Source organism: Heterodontus francisci, chromosome 8 (assembly GCF_036365525.1).
Source record: "Heterodontus francisci isolate sHetFra1 chromosome 8, sHetFra1.hap1, whole genome shotgun sequence".
NCBI lineage: Eukaryota > Metazoa > Chordata > Chondrichthyes > Heterodontiformes > Heterodontidae > Heterodontus > Heterodontus francisci.
In genome coordinates, this window is record NC_090378.1 from 115,200,178 (window position 1) to 115,214,059 (window position 13,882).

Here is a 13,882-nt window from a genome sequence, read left to right on the forward strand (position 1 = left end):
TCTGTCAGTGTCTCTCTCTCTCTGTTTCTCAGTGTCTCTCTGTTTCTGTCAGTGTCTCTCTCTCTCTGTGTTTCTGTCAGTGTCTCTCTGTGTTTCTGTCAGTGTCTCTCTCTCTCTGTCTGTTTCTCCGTGCCTCTCGATGTTTACTGTCAGTGTCTCTCTGTTTTCTGTCAGTGCCACTCTGTGCTTCTGTCCCTGTCTCTCTCTCTCTGTTTCTGTTAGTGTCTCTCTCTGTATCTGTCAGTGTCTCTCTCTCTCTGTTTCTGTCAGTGTCTCTCTGTGTTTCTGTCAGTGTCTCTCTCTCTGTTTCTGTCAGTGTCTCTCTGTGTTTCTGTCAGTGTCTCTCTCTCTCTGTTTCTGTCAGTGTCTCGAACTGTTTCTGTCAGTGTCTCTCTCTCTGTTTCTGTCAGTGTATCTCTCTCTCTGTGTATCTCGGAGTCTCTGTGTTTCTGTCAGTGTGTCTCTCTCTCTGTTTCTGTCAGTGTCTCTCTGTGTTTCTGTCAGTGTCTCTGTGTTTCTGTCAGTGTCTCTCTGTGTTTCTGTCAGTGTCTCTCTCTCTGCTTCTGTCAATTTCTCTCTGTGTTTCTGTCAGTGTCTCTCTCTCTGTTTCTGTCAGTGTCTCTCTGTGTTTCTGTCAGTGTCTCTCTCTCTCTCTGTGTTTCTGTCAGTGTCTCTCTCTGTTTCTGTCAGTGTCTCTCTCTCTCTGTTTCTGTCAGTGTATCTCTCTCTCTGTGTATCTCGGTGTCTCTGTGTTTCTGTCAGTGTCTCTCTCTCTCTGTTTCTGTCAGTGTCTCTCTGTGTTTCTGTCAGTGTCTCTGTGTTTCTGTCAGTGTCTCTCTGTGTTTCTGTCAGTGTCTCTCTCTCTGTTTCTGTCAGTGTCTCTCTGTGTTTCTGTCAGTGTCTCTCTCTCTCTGTTTCTGTCAGTGTCCCTGTGTTTCTGTCAGTGCCTCTCTGTGTTTCTGTCAGTGTCTCTCTCTCTCTGTTTCTGTTAGTGTCTCTCTGTGTTTCTGTCAGTGTCTCTCTCTCTCTGTTTCTGTCAGTGTCTCTCTGTGTTTCTGTCAGTGTCTCTCTCTGTTTCTGTCAGTGTCTCTCCGTGTTTCTGTCAGTGTCACTCTCTCTCTGTTTCTGTCAGTGTCTCTCTGTGTTTCTGTCAGTGTCTCTCTCTCTCTCGCTGTCTGTCAGTGTCTCTCTCTGTTTCTGTCTGTGTCTCTCTGTGTTTCTGTCAGTGTCTCTCTCTCTCTCTGTTTCTGTCAGTGTCTCTCTGTGTTTCTGTCAGTGTCTCTTTATCTCTTTTTCTGTCAGTGTCTCTCTGTGTTTCTGTCAGTGTCTCTCTCTGTGTTTCTGTCAGTGTCTCTCTGTGTTTCTGTCAGTGTCTCTCGCTCTGTTTTTGTCAGCGTCTCTCTGTGTTCCTGTCAGTGTCTCTGTGTTTCTGTCCGTGTCTCTCTCTGTTTCTGTCAGTGTCTCTGTGTTTCTGTCAGTGTCTCTCTGTGTTTCTGTCAGTGTCTCTCTCTCTGTGTTTCTGTCAGTGTCTCTGTGTTTCTGTCAGTGCCCCTCTGTGTTTCTGTCAGTGTCCCTCTCTCTCTGTTTCTGTCAGTGTCTCTCTGTGTTTCTGTCGGTGTCTCTGTGTTTCTGTCAGTGCCTCTCTGTGTTTCTGTCAGTGTCTCTCTCTCTCTGTTTCTGTTAGTGTCTCTCTGTGTTTCTGTCAGTGTCTCTCTCTCTCTGTTTCTGTCAGTGTCTCTCTGTGTTTCTGTCAGTGTCTCTCTCTGTTTCTGTCAGTGTCTCTCCGTGTTTCTGTCAGTGTCACTCTCTCTCTGTTTCTGTCAGTGTCTCTCTGTGTTTCTGTCAGTGTCTCTCTCTCTCTCGCTGTCTGTCAGTGTCTCTCTCTGTTTCTGTCTGTGTCTCTCTGTGTTTCTGTCAGTGTCTCTCTCTCTCTCTGTTTCTGTCAGTGTCTCTCTGTGTTTCTGTCAGTGTCTCTTTATCTCTTTTTCTGTCAGTGTCTCTCTGTGTTTCTGTCAGTGTCTCTCTCTGTGTTCCTGTCAGTGTCTCTGTGTTTCTGTCCGTGTCTCTCTCTGTTTCTGTCAGTGTCTCTGTGTTTCTGTCAGTGTCTCTCTGTGTTTCAGTCAGTGTCTCTCTCTCTGTGTTTCTGTCAGTGTCTCTGTGTTTCTGTCAGTGCCCCTCTGTGTTTCTGTCAGTGTCCCTCTCTCTCTGTTTCTGTCAGTGTCTCTCTGTGTTTCTGTCGGTGTCTCTGTGTTTCTGTCAGTGTCTCTCTGTGTTTCTGTCAGTGTCTCTCTACGTTTCTGTCAGTGTCTCTGTGTTTCTGTCCGTGTCTCTCTGTGTTTCTGTCAGTGTCTCTCTCTCTCTGTTTCTGTTAGTGTCTCTCTGTGTTTCTGTCAGTGTCTCTCTCTCTCTGTTTCTGTTAGTTTCTCTCTGTGTTTCTGTCAGTGTCTCTCTCTCTCTGTTTCTGTCAGTGTCTCTCTGTGTTTCTGTCAGTGTCTCTCTCTCTGTTTCTGTCAGTGTCTCTCTGTGTTTCTGTCAGTGTCACTCTCTCTCTGTTTCTGTCAGTGTCTCTCTGTGTTTCTGTCAGTGTCTCTCTCTCTCTGTGTCTGTCAGTGTCTCTCTCTGTTTCTGTCTGTGTCTCTCTGTGTTTCTGTCAGTGTCTCTCTCTCTCTCTGTTTCTGTCAGTGTCTCTCTGTGTTTCTGTCAGTGCCTCTTTATCTCTTTTTATGTCAGTGTCTCTCTGTGTTTCTGTCAGTGTCTCTCTGTGTTTCTGTCAGTGTCTCTCTCTCTGTTTCTGTTAGCGTCTCTCTGTGTTTCTGTCACTGTCTCTCTCTGTTTCTGTCAGTGTCTCTGTGTTTCTGTCAGTGTCTCTCAGTGTTTCTGTCAGTGTCTCTCTCTCTCTGTTTCTGTCAGTGTCTCTGTGTTTCTGTCAGTGCCTCTCTGTGTTTCTGTCAGTGTCCCTCTCTCTCTGTTTCTGTCGGTGTCTCTCTGTGTTTCTGTCAGTGTCTCTGTGTTTCTGTCAGTGTCTCTCTGTGTTTCTGTCAGTGTCTCTCTCTGTCTGTCTGTTTCTCAGTGTCTCTCTGTGTTTCTGTCAGTGTCTGTCTCTCTCTCTCTGTTTCTGTCAGTGTCTCTCATTGTTTCTGTCAGTGTCTCTGTGTTTCTGTCAGTGTCTTTCTGTGTTTCTGTCTGTGTCTCTCTGTGTTTCTGTCAGTGTCTCTCTCTCTCTGTGTCTATCAGTGTCTCTCTCTGTTTCTGTCTGTGTCTCTCTGTGTTTCTGTCAGTGTCTCTCTCTCTCTCTGTTTCTGTCAGTGTCTCTCTGTGTTTCTGTCAGTGTCTCTTTATCTCTTTTTCTGTCAGTGTCTCTCTGTGTTTCTGTCAGTGTCTCTCTGTGTTTCTGTCAGTGTCTCTCTCTCTGTTTCTGTTAGCGTCTCTCTGTGTTTCTGTCACTGTCTCTCTCTGTTTCTGTCAGTGTCTCTGTGTTTCTGTCAGTGTCTCTCTCTCTCTGTTTCTGTCAGTGTCTCTGTGTTTCTGTCAGTGCCTCTCTGTGTTTCTGTCAGTGTCCCTCTCTCTCTGTTTCTGTCGGTGTCTCTCTGTGTTTCTGTCAGTGTCTCTGTGTTTCTGTCAGTGTCTCTCTGTGTTTCTGTCAGTGTCTCTCTCTGTCTGTCTGTTTCTCAGTGTCTCTCTGTGTTTCTGTCAGTGTCTCTCTCTCTCTCTCTGTTTCTGTCAGTGTCTCTCATTGTTTCTGTCAGTGTCTCTGTGTTTCTGTCAGTGTCTTTCTGTGTTTCTGTCAGTGTCTCTCTCTCTCTGTCTGTTTCTCAGTGTCTCTCTGTGTTTCTGTCAGTGTCTCTCTGTGTTTCTGTCAGTGTCTCTCTCTCTCTCTCTATCTGTTTCTCAGTCTCTCTCTGTGTTTCTGTCAGTGTCTCTCTGTGTTTCTGTCAGTGTCTCTCTCTCTCTCTGTTTCTCAGTGTCTCTCTGTGATTCTGTCAGTGTCTCTGTGTTTCTGTCAGTGCCTCTCTGTGTTTCTGTCAGTGTCTCTCTCTCTCTGTTTCTGTTAGTGTCTCTCTTTGTTTCTGTCAGTGTCTCTCTCCCTCTGTTTCTGTCAGTGTCTCTCTGTGTTTCTGTCAGTGTCTCTCTCTCTGTTTCTGTCAGTGTCTCTCTGTGTTTCTGTCAGTGTCTCTCTCTCTGTGTTTCTGTCAGTGTCTCGCTCTGTTTCTGTCAGTGTCTCTCGCTCTCTGTTTTGGTCATTGCATCTCTCTCTCTGTGTATCTCGGAGTCTCTGTGTTTCTGTCAGTGTGTCACTCTCTCTGTTTCTGTCAGTGTCTCTCTGTGTTTCTGTCAGTGTCTCTCTCTCTGCTTCTGTCAATGTCTCTCTGTGTTTCTGTCAGTGTCTCTCTCTCTGTTTCTGTCAGTGTCTCTCTGTGTTTCTGTCAGTGTCTCTCTCTCTGTGTTTCTGTCAGTGTCTCTCTCCCTCTGTTTCTGTCAGTGTCTCTCTCTCTCTGTTTCTGTTAGTGTCTCTCTTTGTTTCTGTCAGTGTCTCGCTCCCTCTGTTTCTGTCAGTGTCTCTCTGTGTTTCTGTCAGTGTCTCTCTCTCTGTTTCTGTCAGTGTCTCTCTGTGTTTCTGTCAGTGTCTCTCTCTCTCTGTTTCTGTCAGTGTCTCTCTCTGTTTCTGTCAGTGTCTCTCTGTGTTTCTGTCAGTGTCTCTCTCTGTTTCTGTCAGTGTCTCTCTCTCTCTGTTTCTGTCAGTGTATCTCTCTCTCTGTGTATCTCGGAGTCTCTGTGTTTCTGTCAGTGTCTCTCTCTCTCTGTTTCTGTCAGTGTCTCTCTGTGTTTCTGTCAGTGTCTCTGTGTTTCTGTCAGTGTCTCTCTGTGTTTCTGTCAGTGTCTCTCTCTCTGTTTCTGTCAGTGTCTCTCTGTGTTTCTGTCAGTGTCTCTCTCTCTGTTTCTGTCAGTGTCTCTGTGTTACTGTCAGTGCCTCTCTGTGTTTCTGTCAGTGTCTCTCTCTCTCTGTTTCTGTTAGTGTCTCTCTGTGTTTCTGTCAGTGTCTCTCTCTCTCTGTTTCTGTCAGTGTCTCTCTGTGTTTCTGTCAGTGTCTCTCTCTCTGTTTCTGTCAGTGTCTCTCTGTGTTTCTGTCAGTGTCACTCTCTCTCTGTTTCTGTCAGTGTCTCTCTGTGTTTCTGTCAGTGTCTCTCTCTCTCTGTGTCTGTCAGTGTCTCTCTCTGTTTCTGTCTGTGTCTCTCTGTGTTTCTGTCAGTGTCTCTCTCTCTCTCTGTTTCTCTCAGTGTCTCTCTGTGTTTCTGTCAGTGTCTCACTCTGTGTTTCTGTCAGTGTCTCTATGTGTTTCTGTCAGTGTCTCACTCTGTGTTTCTGTCAGTGTCTCTATGTGTTTCTGTCAGTGTCTCTCTCTCTCTGTGTCTGTCAGTGTCTCTCTCTGTTTCTGTCTGTGTCTCTCTGTGTTTCTGTCAGTGTCTCTCTCTCTCTCTGTTTCTCTCAGTGTCTCTCTGTGTTTCTGTCAGTGTCTCACTCTGTGTTTCTGTCAGTGTCTCTCTGTGTTTCTGTCAGTGTCTCTCTCTCTCTCTGTTTCTCTCAGTGTCTCTCTGTGTTTCTGTCAGTGTCTCGCTCTGTTTCTGTCAGTGTCTCTCGCTCTCTGTTTTGGTCATTGCATCTCTCTCTCTGTGTATCTCGGAGTCTCTGTGTTTCTGTCAGTGTGTCTCTCTCTCTGTTTCTGTCAGTGTCTCTCTGTGTTTCTGTCAGTGTATCTCTCTCTGCTTCTGTCAATGTCTCTCTGTGTTTCTGTCAGTGTCTCTCTCTCTGTTTCTGTCAGTGTCTCTCTGTGTTTCTGTCAGTGTCTCTCTCTCTCTGTTTCTGTCAGTGTCTCTCTCCCTCTGTTTCTGTCAGTGTCTCTCTCTCTCTGTTTCTGTTAGTGTCTCTCTTTGTTTCTGTCAGTGTATCTCTCCCTCTGTTTCTGTCAGTGTCTCTCTGTGTTTCTGTCAGTGTCTCTCTCTCTGTTTCTGTCAGTGTCTCTCTGTGTTTCTGTCAGTGTCTCTCTCTCTCTGTTTCTGTCAGTGTCTCTCTCTGTTTCTGTCAGTGTCTCTCTGTGTTTCTGTCAGTGTCTCTCTCTGTTTCTGTCAGTGTCTCTCTCTCTCTGTTTCTGTCAGTGTATCTCTCTCTCTGTGTATCTCGGAGTCTCTGTGTTTCTGTCAGTGTCTCTCTCTCTCTGTTTCTGTCAGTGTCTCTCTGTGTTTCTGTCAGTGTCTCTGTGTTTCTGTCAGTGTCTCTCTGTGTTTCTGTCAGTGTCTCTCTCACTGTTTCTGTCAGTGCCTCTCTGTGTTTCTGTCAGTGTCTCTCTCTCTGTTTCTGTCAGTGTCTCTGTGTTACTGTCAGTGCCTCTCTGTGTTTCTGTCAGTGTCTCTCTCTCTCTGTTTCTGTTAGTGTCTCTCTGTGTTTCTGTCAGTGTCTCTCTCTCTCTGTTTCTGTCAGTGTCTCTCTGTGTTTCTGTCAGTGTCTCTCTCTCTGTTTCTGTCAGTGTCTCTCTGTGTTTCTGTCAGTGTCACTCTCTCTCTGTTTCTGTCAGTGTCTCTCTGTGTTTCTGTCAGTGTCTCTCTCTCTCTGTGTCTGTCAGTGTCTCTCTCTGTTTCTGTCTGTGTCTCTCTGTGTTTCTGTCAGTGTCTCTCTCTCTCTCTGTTTCTCTCAGTGTCTCTCTGTGTTTCTGTCAGTGTCTCACTCTGTGTTTCTGTCAGTGTCTCTATGTGTTTCTGTCAGTGTCTCACTCTGTTTTTCTGTCAGTGTCTCTATGTGTTTCTGTCAGTGTCTCTCTCTCTCTGTGTCTGTCAGTGTCTCTCTCTGTTTCTGTCTGTGTCTCTCTGTGTTTCTGTCAGTGTCTCTCTCTCTCTCTGTTTCTCTCAGTGTCTCTCTGTGTTTCTGTCAGTGTCTCACTCTGTGTTTCTGTCAGTGTCTCTCTGTGTTTCTGTCAGTGTCTCTCTCTCTCTCTGTTTCTCTCAGTGTCTCTCTGTGTTTCAGTCAGTGTCTCTCTCTATGTTTCTGTCAGTGTCTCTGTGTTTCTGTCAGTGTCTCTCTGTGTTTCTGTCAGTGTCTCTCTCTCTCTGTTTCTGTTAGTGTCTCTCTGTGTTTCTGTCAGTGTCTCTCTCTCTCTGTTTCTGTTAGTTTCTCTCTGTGTTTCTGTCAGTGTCTCTCTCTCTCTGTTTCTGTCAGTGTCTCTCTGTGTTTCTGTCAGTGTCTCTCTCTCTGTTTCTGTCAGTGTCTCTCTGTGTTTCTGTCAGTGTCACTCTCTCTCTGTTTCTGTCAGTGTCTCTCTGTGTTTCTGTCTGTGTCTCTCTGTGTTTCTGTCAGTGTCTCTCTCTCTCTCTGTTTCTGTCAGTGTCTCTCTGTGTTTCTGTCAGTGTCTCTTTATCTCTTTTTCTGTCAGTGTCTCTCTGTGTTTCTGTCAGTGTCTCTCTCTCTGTTTCTGTTAGCGTCTCTCTGTGTTTCTGTCACTGTCTCTCTCTGTTTCTGTCAGTGTCTCTGTGTTTCTGTCAGTGTCTCTCTGTGTTTCTGTCAGTGTCTCTCTCTCTCTGTTTCTGTCAGTGTCTCTGTGTTTCTGTCAGTGCCTCTCTGTGTTTCTGTCAGTGTCCCTCTCTCTCTGTTTCTGTCGGTGTCTCTCTGTGTTTCTGTCAGTGTCTCTGTGTTTCTGTCAGTGTCTCTCTGTGTTTCTGTCAGTGTCTCTCTCTGTCTGTCTGTTTCTCAGTGTCTCTCTGTGTTTCTGTCAGTGTCTCTCTCTCTCTCTCTCTGTTTCTGTCAGTGTCTCTCATTGTTTCTGTCAGTGTCTCTCTCTGTTTCTGTCAGTGTCTCTGTGTTTCTGTCAGTGTCTCTCTGTGTTTCTGTCTGTGTCTCTCTCTCTGTGTTTCTGTCAGTGTCTCTGTGTTTCTGTCAGTGCCCCTCTGTGTTTCTGTCAGTGTCCCTCTCTCTCTGTTTCTGTCAGTGTCTCTCTGTGTTTCTGTCAGTGTCTCTGTGTTTCTGTCAGTGTCTCTCTGTGTTTCTGTCAGTGTCTCTGTGTTTCTGTCAGTGTCTCTCTCTGTCTGTTTCTCAGTGTCACTCTGTGTTTCTGTCAGTGTCTCTCTCTCTCTCTCTGTTTCTGTCAGTGTCTCTCATTGTTTCTGTCAGTGTCTCTGTGTTTCTGTCAGTGTCTCTCTGTTTTTCTGTCAGTGTCTCTCTCGCTCTGTCTGTTTCGCAGTGTCTCTCTGTGTTTCTGTCAGTGTCTCTCTGTGTTTCTGTCAGTGTCTCTCTCTCTCTCTGTCTGTTTCTCAGTGTCTCTCTGTGTTTCTGTCAGTGTCTCTCTGTGTTTGTGTCAGTGTCTCTCTCTCTCTCTGTTTCTCAGTGTCTCTCTGTGTTTCTGTCAGTGTCTCTGTGTTTCTGTCAGTGCCTCTCTGTGTTTCTGTCAGTGTCTCTACATCTCTGTTTCTGTTAGTGTCTCTGTGTTTCTGTCAGTGTCTCTCTCTCTCTGTTTTGGTCATTGTATCTCTCTCTCTGTGTATCTCGGTGTCTCTGTGTTTCTGTCAGTTTGTCTCTCTCTCTGTTTCTGTCAGTGTCTCTCTGTGTTTCTGTCAGTGTCTCTGTGTTACTGTCAGTGTCTCTCTGTGTTTCTGTCAGTGTCTCTCTCTGTTTCTGTCAGTGTCTCTCTCTCTCTGTTTCTGTCAGTGTATCTCTCTCTCTGTGTATCTCGGAGTCTCTGTGTTTCTGTCAGTGTCTCTCTCTCTCTGTTTCTGTCAGTGTCTCTCTGTGTTTCTGTCAGTGTCTCTGTGTTTCTGTCAGTGTCTCTCTCCCTCTGTTTCTGTCAGTGTCTCTCTCTCTCTGTTTCTGTTAGTGTCTCTCTTTGTTTCTGTCAGTGTCTCTCTCCCTCTGTTTCTGTCAGTGTCTCTCTGTGTTTCAGTCAGTGTCTCTCTCTCTGTTTCTGTCAGTGTCTCTCTGTGTTTCTGTCAGTGTCTCTCTCTCTCTGTTTCTGTCAGTGTCTCTCTCTGTTTCTGTCAGTGTCTCTCTGTGTTTCTGTCAGTGTCTCTCTCTGTTTCTGTCAGTGTCTCTCTCTCTCTGTTTCTGTCAGTGTATCTCTCTCTCTGTGTATCTCGGAGTCTCTGTGTTTCTGTCAGTGTCGCTCTCTCTCTGTTTCTGTCAGTGTCTCTCTGTGTTTCTGTCAGTGTCTCTGTGTTTCTGTCAGTGTCTCTCTGTGTTTCTGTCAGTGTCTCTCTCTCTGTTTCTGTCAGTGTCTCTCTGTGTTTCTGTCAGTGTCTCTCTCTCTGTTTCTGTCAGTGTCTAAGTGTTACTGTCAGTGCCTCTCTGTGTTTCTGTCAGTGTCTCTCTCTCTCTGTTTCTGTTAGTGTCTCTCTGTGTTTCTGTCAGTGTCTCTCTCTCTCTGTTTCTGTCAGTGTCTCTCTGTGTTTCTGTCAGTGTCTCTCTCTCTGTTTCTGTCAGTGTCTCTCTGTGTTTCTGTCAGTGTCACTCTCTCTCTGTTTCTGTCAGTGTCTCTCTGTGTTTCTGTCAGTGTCTCTCTCTCTCTGTGTCTGTCAGTGTCTCTCTCTGTTTCTGTCTGTGTCTCTCTGTGTTTCTGTCAGTGTCTCTCTCTCTCTCTGTTTCTCTCAGCGTCTCTCTATGTTTCTGTCAGTGTCTCTGTGTTTCTGTCCGTGTCTCTCTGTGTTTCTGTCAGTGTCTCTCTCTGTTTCTGTTAGTGTCTCTCTGTGTTTCTGTCAGTGTCTCTCTCTCTCTGTTTCTGTTAGTTTCTCTCTGTGTTTCTGTCAGTGTCTCTCTCTCTCTGTTTCTGTCAGTGTCTCTGTGTTTCTGTCAGTGCCTCTCTGTGTTTCTGTCAGTGTCCCTCTCTCTCTGTTTCTGTCGGTGTCTCTCTGTGTTTCTGTCAGTGTCTCTGTGTTTCTGTCAGTGTCTCTCTGTGTTTCTGTCAGTGTCTCTCTCTGTCTGTCTGTTTCTCAGTGTCTCTCTGTGTTTCTGTCAGTGTCTCTCTCTCTCTCTCTGTTTCTGTCAGTGTCTCTCATTGTTTCTGTCAGTGTCTCTGTGTTTCTGTCAGTGTCTCTCTGTGTTTCTGTCAGTGTCTCTCTCTCTCTGTCTGTTTCTCAGTGTCTCTCTGTGTTTCTGTCAGTGTCTCTCTCTCTCTCTCTGTCTGTTTCTCAGTCTCTCTCTGTGTTTCTGTCAGTGTCTCTCTGTGTTTCTGTCAGTGTCTCTCTCTCTCTCTGTTTCTCAGTGTCTCTCTGTGATTCTGTCAGTGTCTCTGTGTTTCTGTCAGTGCCTCTCTGTGTTTCTGTCAGTGTCTCTCTCTCTCTGTTTCTGTTAGTGTCTCTCTTTGTTTCTGTCAGTGTCTCTCTCCCTCTGTTTCTGTCAGTGTCTCTCTGTGTTTCTGTCAGTGTCTCTCTCTCTGTTTCTGTCAGTGTCTCTCTGTGTTTCTGTCAGTGTCTCTCTCTCTGTGTTTCTGTCAGTGTCTCTCTCTCTCTGTTTTGGTCATTGTATCTCTCTCTCTGTGTATCTCGGAGTCTCTGTGTTTCTGTCAGTGTGTCTCTCTCTCTGTTTCTGTCAGTGTCTCTCTGTGTTTCTGTCAGTGTCTCTCTCTCTGCTTCTGTCAATGTCTCTCTGTGTTTCTGTCAGTGTCTCTCTCTCTGTTTCTGTCAGTGTCTCTCTGTGTTTCTGTCAGTGTCTCTCTCTCTGTGTTTCTGTCAGTGTCTCTCTGTGTTTCTGTCAGTGTCTCTCTCTCTGCTTCTGTCAATGTCTCTCTGTGTTTCTGACAGTGTCTCTCTCTCTGTTTCTGTCAGTGTCTCTCTGTGTTTCTGTCAGTGTCTCTCTCTCTCTGTTTCTGTCAGTGTCTCTCTCTGTTTCTGTCAGTGTCTCTCTGTGTCTCTGTCAGTGTCTCTCTGTGTTTCTGTCAGTGTCTCTCTCTCTCTGTTTCTGTCAGTGTATCTCTCTCTCTGTGTATCTCGGAGTCTCTGTGTTTCTGTCAGTGTCTCTCTCTCTCTGTTTCTGTCAGTGTCTCTCTGTGTTTATGTCAGTGTCTCTGTGTTTCTGTCAGTGTCTCTCTCTCTGTTTCTGTCAGTGTCTCTCTGTGTTTCTGTCAGTGTCTCTCTCTCTGTTTCTGTCAGTGTCTCTGTGTTTCTGTCAGTGCCTCTCTATGTTTCCGTCAGTGTCTCTCTCTCTCTGTTTCTGTCAGTGTCTCTCTGTGTTTCTGTCAGTGTCTCTCTCTGTTTCTGTCAGTGTCTCTCTGTGTTTCTGTCAGTGTCTCTCTCTCTCTGTGTCTGTCAGTGTCTCTCTCTGTTTCTGTCTGTGTCTCTCTGTGTTTCTGTCAGTGTCTCTCTCTCTCTCTGTTTCTGTCAGTGTCTCTCTGTGTTTCTGTCCGTGTCTCTCTGTGTTTCTGTCAGTGTCTCTCTCTCTCTGTTTCTGTTAGTGTCTCTCTGTGTTTCTGTCAGTGTCTCTCTCTCTCTGTTTCTGTTAGTTTCTCTCTGTGTTTCTGTCAGTGTCTCTCTCTCTGTTTCTGTCAGTGTCTCTCTGTGTTTCTGTCAGTGTCTCTCTCTCTGCTTCTGTCAATGTGTCTCTCTGTTTCTGTCAGTGTCTCTCTCTCTGTTTCTGTCAGTGTATCTCTGTGTTTCTGTCAGTGTCTCTCTCTCTGTGTTTCTGTCAGTGTCTCTCTCCCTCTGTTTCTGTCAGTGTCTCTCTCTCTCTGTTTCTGTTAGTGTCTCTCTTTGTTTCTGTCAGTGTCTCTCTCCCTCTGTTTCTGTCAGTGTCTCTCTGTGTTTCTGTCAGTGTCTCTCTCTCTGTTTCTGTCAGTGTCTCTCTGTGTTTCTGTCAGTGTCTCTCTCTCTCTGTTTCTGTCAGTGTCTCTCTCTGTTTCTGTCAGTGTCTCTCTGTGTTTCTGTCAGTGTCTCTCTCTGTTTCTGTCAGTGTCTCTCTCTCTCTGTTTCTGTCAGTGTATCTCTCTCTCTGTGTATCTCGGAGTCTCTGTGTTTCTGTCAGTGTCTCTCTCTCTCTGTTTCTGTCAGTGTCTCTCTGTGTTTCTGTCAGTGTCTCTGTGTTTCTGTCAGTGTCTCTCTGTGTTTCTGTCAGTGTCTCTCTCTCTATTTCTGTCAGTGTCTCTCTGTGTTTCTGTCAGTGTCTCTCTCTCTGTGTCTGTCAGTGTCTCTCTCTGTTTCTGTCTGTGTCTCTCTGTGTTTCTGTCAGTGTCTCTCTCTCTCTCTGTTTCTCTCAGTGTCTCTCTGTGTTTCTGTCAGTGTCTCACTCTGTGTTTCTGTCAGTGTCTCTATGTGTTTCTGTCAGTGTCTCTCTCTCTGTTTCTGTCAGCGTCTCTCTGTGTTTCTGTCAGTGTCTCACTCTGTGTTTCTGTCAGTGTCTCTATGTGTTTCTGTCAGTGTCTCTCTCTATGTTTCTGTCAGTGTCTCTCTCTCTGTGTTTCAGTTAGGGTCTCTCTGTGTTTCTGTCAGTGTCTCTCTCTCTCTGTTTCTGTTAGTTTCTCTCTGTGTTTCTGTCAGTGTCTCTCTCTCTCTCTCTGTTTCTGTCAGTGTCTCTCTGTGTTTCTGTCAGTGTCTCTCTCTCTCTGTTTCTGTTAGGGTCTCTCTGTGTTTCTGTCAGTGTCTCTCTCTCTCTGTTTCTGTTAGTTTCTCTCTGTGTTTCTGTCAGTGTCTCTCACTCTCTCTCTGTTTCTGTCAGTGTCTCTCTGTGTTTCTGTCAGTGTCTCTCTCTCTGTTTCTGTCAGTGTCTCTCTGTGTTTCTGTCAGTGTCACTCTCTCTCTGTTTCTGTCTGTGTCTCTCTGTGTTTCTTTCAGTGTCTCTCTCTCTCTGTGTCTGTCAGTGTCTCTCTCTGTTTCTGTCTGTGTCTCTTTCTGTTTCTGTCAGTGTCTCTCTCTCTCTCTGTTTCTGTCAGTGTCTCTCTGTGTTTCTGTCAGTGTCTCTTTATCTCTTTTTCTGTCAGTGTCTCTCTGTGTTTCTGTCAGTGTCTCTCTGTGTTTCTGTCAGTGTCTCTCTCTCTGTTTCTATTAGCGTCTCTCTGTGTTTCTGTCACTGTCTCTCTCTGTTTCTGTCAGTGTCTCTGTGTTTCTGTCAGTGTCTCTCTGTGTTTCTGTCAGTGTCTCTCTCTCTCTGTTTCTGTCAGTGTCTCTGTGTTTCTGTCAGTGCCTCTCTGTGTTTCTGTCAGTGTCCCTCTCTCTCTGTTTCTGTCGGTGTCTCTCTGTGTTTCTGTCAGTGTCTCTGTGTTTCTGTCAGTGTCTCTCTGTGTTTCTGTCAGTGTCTCTCTCTGTCTGTCTGTTTCTCAGTGTCTCTCTGTGTTTCTGTCAGTGTCTCTCTCTCTCTCTCTGTTTCTGTCAGTGTCTCTCATTGTTTCTGTCAGTGTCTCTGTGTTTCTGTCAGTGTCTCTCTGTGTTTCTGTCAGTGTCTCTCTCTCTCTGTCTGTTTCTCAGTGTCTCTCTGTGTTTCTGTCAGTGTCTCTCTCTCTCTCTCTGTCTGTTTCTCAGTCTCTCTCTGTGTTTCTGTCAGTGTCTCTCTGTGTTTCTGTCAGTGTCTCTCTCTCTCTCTGTTTCTCAGTGTCTCTCTGTGATTCTGTCAGTGTCTCTGTGTTTCTGTCAGTGCCTCTCTGTGTTTCTGTCAGTGTCTCTCTCTCTCTGTTTCTGTTAGTGTCTCTCTTTGTTTCTGTCAGTGTCTCTCTCCCTCTGTTTCTGTCAGTGTCTCTCTGTGTTTCTGTCAGTGTCTCTCTCTCTGTTTCTGTCAGTGTCTCTCTGTGTTTCTGTCAGTGTCTCTCTCTCTGTGTTTCTGTCAGTGTCTCTCTCTCTCTGTTTTGGTCATTGTATCTCTCTCTCTGTGTATCTCGGAGTCTCTGTGTTTCTGTCAGTGTGTCTCTCTCTCTGTTTCTGTCAGTGTC